Genomic DNA, 7,295 nt, shown 5'->3' with positions numbered 1-7,295 from the left:
GCTTGCATATGAAGTCAAGGGTGATCTTGTGATTGGATTCAAATTTCTCAACAATCAGTGCTTATCACTGCCTATGCTGATGAATGAAACACGAGTGTTTGTAAGCACAAAAATTGTTGATATTTATTTGAAAAATATTGAGTGTGTATATACGTTGGTAATATTGGCCCAATAGTTAAATTCTACGTTTTCTGTTTGTTTGTTGTTTTTTTTTTTGTGTTAAATCTAGAACAGATAGATATGGTCAGGTTTATAAAGCGTGTGCTGGAGTTGTTGTAATCATTGTTTTTCTGTTCTTGTAATCCGGCATAGGCCACCTTCAATTTTAATTAACTTTGTTGTCTAATTTTTGTTTGTCTGATTTGTTTACTTTCAGCATTTATTATATGTAGTGGCATTTGTTATTGTTTTTTTTTGTTTTTGTTTTTTAGTTTTCCATGTTATTTTTTTATAATTAGTGTGTTGGACTCTTTATTTATTTTATGAAAATGTTTAGTTTTAACCTAAGTTTACGAATATTTTGTTAGTAGTTTGTTTCTAAAGATGGTGTGTTATTGCGTTTGTAAAACTCTAAATCTTTAACATTTGAAAATTTATTTTTGAAATTAATGTGTGCTTGTTTTTTTTGGGGGGGGGAGCGTTTTTTGTTTTCTTTTTCTTTTAGACTTTTGAGTCTGTAGAATGTGCATGTACCATTATTGCTATAGCTGGGCCGGAGCACGCACCATTAGTTTCTCCCTCTTGGGCAAGGTCCAAAGCAGAGTCTCCAATCTAATAGGTCCCGCACTGTCAACTAAGCTCCCACCCCTGTCCTACCGCCCTAATGTGTCATTCATGTGATAGCTTTATAAGTATTTTAATGGAATGTGCTCCCATGAACACATCGCACGTATTCTTTCGATGTACATACACCCAGCAGACATGCTTAGCAACAAAATCCCACCCATTCACTGTAAATTAGATGCCGAAAGCCTTCTACACTAATAGTTTTTACCCTCAGATTTCGTAATTTTGAATTTCCTCGATATTCTTCGCTCCTTAACTGTATAAACATTCTGAACTTTAAATGTAATGTAAACCAACATCTCACCCATCTTCCCTATACATGAGGCCAAATAGTAGCCCCCGTCGTCTTAGGTTCAATATGCCTGGTTTGAGTTAATATGACTGAAATAAATTCTTTTGTATCTAGTTGTGAAGATTTATTAAAAAAAAGAAGTGTGTTAATCATCGCATGTGGTGTATTAGACGATGTGTTATATAAATGTGGTTTAGTTTGTTCCAGGTTGCTTTTTCGCTAAAAGATGAAATCCTAATTTCTTTTCCTATTTCGTTATATTCAATGAGATGAATTTTCGGAAGTTAATTCCTTCTTCAGATTTCCTATGAAGTGTAGACAAGTTTTTGAAAATGGCGAAGTCATTTCAATGTTTACTGATTTGACCATCAACACACGTATTTTATACTTTATTACATTTTTTTTTTTCAATTGTGTTCGTGATTTTTTTCTTCCATCAATGTTGCGGTAAATCGTCAGTGTTTTATGCTGATATCTGGTAGGTATTGTCTGTAGTCTGTTCTTTGGGATAATGTCTCACAGAAAAAGCCAAGGACCAAATTCGTATTGATAATTAACTATTTTAAGACTAACGGGAGTCGTGTATCTCGCATGGCTTTAAGCACGTCTGATAGGATAGATGTCTCATTAACTATACTGTTTTCGTTCGTTTAATTGTTCGGACTATTTACTTCCAATGTCATTCATGTTGTTTACTCGCTGTGCATTGTGGGAATTCTTTGAAGTTTACATGTCTTTGTTTTTTTTTTATAAAAGTTTCTTTCTTTTTTATAAATTCAGATGTAAAACTGTTTAACATCTTCAGAAAGGAAGACTTAGTGACTACGTTTACACTTAGTGTTTTTCTTGTTTATATAGTGACTACTTTTTTCGTTTACAAACGAGCATAATGGTTTGTTTTGCAGATTTCGAAAGTAATAAATGACAACAGCATATTCTTTTCATTGTTTTGACTCTCAAGTGTGTATCCGTTGATATCTTATATGCTTTTATAGAGTGATATTCTCCGTTGATTAACTGTCTAACTGCGTCGGATAAATATTTGAGAGTCAAAACAATGAACAGAATGTGCTGTTTCCATAGCTCTAGTTATAAAACAGTTTTCCATTTATGGAAACAAAAAGTACTTTTTAAAAATTTAATTTATGGTTTTCAATTTTCAATTAGTAAAGACGTAATTACGATGGCTCGACAGGAGCAGATAACTCGGCAGTCATGAACGGACTAATGCAGTGTATGCCACATAAGCTTAGGTTCTCGTTAGTCAAGGTGTGAAACCATGTGCTCCCTCTCAACAATCGCCGACCCGACGCTGTGTGTTGTGGTTTTCTCCTGTCATCTTCTCTTGTTTTCGTTTTGCTATGTCGTTCTCTCTCACATTAGCGATTCTCGAGAGTGCAAACACTGGCTTATGAATATAAAAAACAAAACAACTGAAAACATAAACGTCGACACAAAATCAGACAGTAAATATCAGTTGTAGTCAGGGCGTGTGTGTGATATCATCGACTATCTAAACACTAATGTTGGATATTTGTCGAGACCAGAAGATCGTCAGTTCGTTAATGAATTTATCTCATCTCGACCTCTGAAGTTCTATCGGTTTGATCCAAGCCGCAACCTGCTAGCAACTGTCGGTAATTGTTGCGAAACTCACTACCACTTCTGAAGTGTCCATTGACCGCTATGTCCGGTCTTTTGTCCTAGTCATGGCTACACCTTGATAAACTATCCTATTTCAGATAAGCTTTTGTGTGTTTTGGTAAACTGCTTCCGTGCATTGTCTCTTCCTATACTTTTGTTTGTTAATCTCTTTGTTATAGTTTTTCCTCTTTTTTAACCACTTCTGGGGATGTCCATAGTATCACACAGGGTGAACTGGTTGATATCTAAAGTATTTTGGAAGGTAAAAACAGCTGTATACGCATTGTTATCATTGCATCTACATTGACTGTATAAGCAATTGTGACCAAAATTATATTTTTAATGCCTTCGGTCCGATTTTCTGAAAACCCTTTCTTTGCAATTTTTACATTTCTTTTCGCAGAGAAATTAAGATCTTATTCATAAAACCGTTGCGTATTATCCGTTCGCTATTGAGACACGTGACCTGATGAGATCGAAAACTGACGAGAGTCTACTCAGTGGCTGATAAGAATAAGTTAGAAATGAGACGAATCGTAGCAGCTCGAATATAATTTGCATAGTTATTAAGGGTTGATTGCAAAGAGAAGAATAAGATTTACTGGAGTGAAAAGATAGCAGCCAAACCAAGGGAAATGACTGTGTTTGGAAATCGGCGCATAACAGGTTGCGAAGATAATAGTAAAAACACCAACGTGATAAGGATTAAAAAAGGTGTTTTTTTGTCGTTATTTTTATTTATTTATTTTTTTTTTCTTAAAAAAAAAAAAATGTTGCCCTCCTCCAGAGAAGAAAATTCACGGAGATGGTCAAGATTTACAGCTTTTTTTTTTTTTTTCGTTTTCTGCTTTTAATTTCGGTGGACAGTTAGAGATGTTTTAGCGGACAAGAAGACTAATCCTAACAATTTCAAAAGGAGGGGACGTTTCCACGGCATCTGAGAGGAAGATAATCATTAATCAGGAGAGAACATATTCTGCTTGTTACCGTTGTCCTATCTACGGAACGGAAACCAGAAGTCGAGAAGAGCAAGCAATCTCTATGTATCTATTTACTATTATATAATAGAAGTTTTATCTCACAGTCTGTAAGTTCATTCCCTATGGACTCCAAAATGGCTGGGTCGATTTTTATGTAATTTCACACGAGGATACTTTATGTGCTTGGCAGTGTTTTAAGATTGCGTATCGGAATGTATACGATAAGTATCGATAATCAAAATCAAAATAATCCGATGAAGAAAAGAACTTAAGGATGAATTTGGAGATGTGCCAAGAAAATGAGTCAAATTTTTCAAAAGACTGATTACACAGGATGAAAGCTGGGTCCATCACTATGATCCAGAGACCAAATCCCAGTCAATGCAGTGGAAGCACTTGTACTCACCACCCCCAAAGAAGGCAAGGGTGCAGCCCTCCGCTGGCAAGGTCATGCTCACAGTCTTCTGGGACCAGGACGGAGTAGTGATGACAGATTTCCTGGCAGAGGGTACCACAAGTACAGGAGCCTATTATGCTTCTCTTTTGAGAAAATTAAGGGAAGTTATCAAAATCAAGAAGCGGGGTAAGATCAGCAAAGGTACCCTCCACCTGCAGGACAATGCTCCGATCCACAACTCGCATGTCGCCAGATTAGAAGCACGGGCGTGTGGTTATGAAATCGTCCACCATCCTCCCTACTCTCCTGACCTTGCACCCTCTAACTTTCACCTCTTCCCAGCCATGAAGTTGTTTTTGAAAGGAAAGTGTTTCCCAGATGATACATCCTTGATTTCTGTCATGTCGTGGTCGGAGGACTAACTTGGGGTGTTCTACAAAAACGGTCTCCATAGCTGCATTAAACGATCGGAGAAATGCATAACTCTGAGTGGTTCCTATGTAGAGAAAGACTAAAAACTCTGCCAAGTTTCGTTGCTTTAGTGCTATGAGAAGTGGGTCAGAGGCATTACTTATTGCACGCCCCTCGTATATGTTCCATATTCATAGGTTGAGCTTTCAACTTAATATCAGATTAATATCACTTAAACACTAGCGTGGTTGAATATATGGTTAAGTGTTAATTATACTCATTTAGAACTGCTTTAAACCTTCACCGTTCACTCAGTTTGCGATCAAATTTCAGACATTTTAAAGTTCATAGGCCACCTTCTCAACTATATTTGGAAAAATATTTTCAATTTTCGTTTATTAAAACAAATGTTATAATAAAATTACTGTTGTTCCAAAGTCCGCAGAATTACTAAGGAATGTGAGAGACGGTTTCTTTTGATTAGCTACTTTTTCGTCGTCGACCCCTTCATAAATCGTAACATGAATGCTGCTCGCATGCCATCTTATCTGGGTTATATAGAGAGAGTTAATAAAAGCGATGTTCTTTGCCGGGGTAGGGCTGAAAATATTTCGCTTACGACGTCGCCTGTTAATTCTGTTTCTCTCTTTTTCTTGTTCATTCTTCATTCTTTCTGCTAATTAACCCAATTACGTCTTTCATTTGATTTTTTATTTAGACAATTAAAGAAGTTGGTAATTGTTTTATGGATTGTTGACAATGCGTATGATATTGAACATAAAGATATTATTTAAAAGCAAAGCATGAAAAATCATGGATTACATAGAAAAATGCTAGCATGAAATATAATATGGTTAAGTTTAAATTTATAACGTAAAATATTGCAGCATTAAGAATTTATATATTGTTAAATTGAATTTTTAAATAACTCTTAATGCGGTAATATTTTAATTTTAAATTTATTATATTTTTACTAGAATATCTTGTCTTTTTCTTTTCCAGTTTTAACTAGTCCTTTTACTTTTCAAAGCTTAGTCTTAACCATATTACTTTTCATACTCGCATTTTTCTATGTAATACATGTGTAATCCATTGAAAATTTTAACCTAAAAAAATAATTTGGATATAAATCTCTTGCAGTTCTTAAAATATGTCCAATCTATATAATATTTCTCTTAGTTTGTCTATCTCTTCCACTTTTTAGTCGCGTGCAAGCGACTCTAGAAGTCACTCCGTCGGTCGGTCGGTCGGTCGGTAACACTTTTGTGCTTGGCCTTTTTGGTTAAGATCAAAGGTATGTTGTTAATAGATGCTGTTCTTAGCTTTTTAAGCTGATCAAAGTGTAGTATCTGTTCCGGCAGATACTGCAAGCAAAGACCAGATGTGGGGGCAACCCCACATGCCTGACCTTTAACCAGCTCCCATTTCCCACCTCTCGGGAGCTGGTCCCCTTTTCCCCTTCCCCCTCCCTTCACTTCTCACATTAAAAATCGGCCTTGTGCCTAATTTGCTCGGTGGGGGAGCAAATAAATACCATCTGTTCCGGCAGATACTGCAAGCAAAGACCATATGTGAGGGAAACCCCACATATAAGACCTTGGTCAATGTAGGGGTGACCCTTCACACCAATTGTCACTATCCAGCTCCCCTACTCCCCAGGGAGTTGGTCTCCATTTCTCCTTCACTCCTCACTTTGAAAATCGGCCTTGTGCCTAATTTACTCGGTGGGGGGAGCAAATAAATACCCCTTTCTTGGGCTTTTGGCCAAGATCAAAGTGTAGTATCTGTTCTTACTACATGCTGTACTTATGTTTGTAATTTTGTGATATAAAGTGGGGGATAACTTTTCTGCATTAATTTAATGTAAAATGATCACCCACTTTACAACTAGTCAGTCTCAAAGCCATTCAATCATTTTCCAGATCATTCAAGTTGTTTTTGAAGGATTTCAGTTGTTTTTGAAGGATTTCAGTTGTTTTTGAAGGATTTCAGTTGTTTTTGAAGGATTTCAGTTGTTTTTGAAGGATTTCAGTTGTTTTTGAAGGATTTCAGTTGTTTTTTGAAGGATTTCAGTTGTTTTTGAAGGATTTCAGTTATTTTTTTAAGCATTCAAGTCATTCTTAAGTTCATTCAATTCATTCTTAAGTTCATTCAATTCATTCTTAAGTTCATTAAAGTTATTCTTAAGTTCATTAAAGTCATTCTTAAGTTCATTAAAGTTATTCTTAAGTTCATTAAAGTTATTCTTAAGTTCATTAAAGTTATTCTTAAGTTCATTAAAGTCATTCTTAAGTTCATTAAAGTCATTCTTAAGTTCATTAAAGTCATTCTTAAGTTCATTAAAGTCATTCTTAAGTTCATTAGTTATTCTTAAGTTCATTAAAGTTATTCTTAAGTTCATTAAAGTTATTCTTAAGTTCATTAAAGTTATTCTTAAGTTCATTAAAGTTATTCTTAAGTTCATTAAAGTTATTCTTAAGTTCATTAAAGTTATTCTTAAGTTCATTAAAGTTATTCTTAAGTTCATTAAAGTCATTCTTAAGTTCATTAAAGTCATTCTTAAGTTCATTAAAGTCATTCTTAAGTTCATTAAAGTCATTCTTAAGTTCATTCAAGTCATTCTTAAGTTCATTCAAGTCATTCTTAAGTTCATTCAAGTCATTCTTAAGTTCATTCAAGTCATTCTTAAGTTCATTCAAGTTATTCTAAGTCATTTATTTTTTATTATTTCATTTCAGCCCATTTTTCGGTCATTTTAGTTTATCTTTAAGAATTTCATGTCAAT

At 34.8% G+C, this 7,295-nt stretch overlaps 1 pseudogene; it reads left to right on the top strand.

The window, feature by feature from the left end:
• The first annotated feature begins 6,253 nt into the window (after nt 1-6,253).
• Nucleotides 6,254-6,358, top strand: LOC145277318 (U2 spliceosomal RNA; annotated as a pseudogene).
• Nucleotides 6,359-7,295: the final 937 nt, after the last annotated feature.

This window comes from Euprymna scolopes, chromosome 5 (assembly GCF_053919585.1).
Source record: "Euprymna scolopes isolate OS-2025 chromosome 5, ASM5391958v1, whole genome shotgun sequence".
Taxonomy (NCBI): Eukaryota; Metazoa; Mollusca; class Cephalopoda; order Sepiida; family Sepiolidae; genus Euprymna; species Euprymna scolopes.
This window is presented reverse-complemented; position numbering and strand designations above follow the sequence as displayed.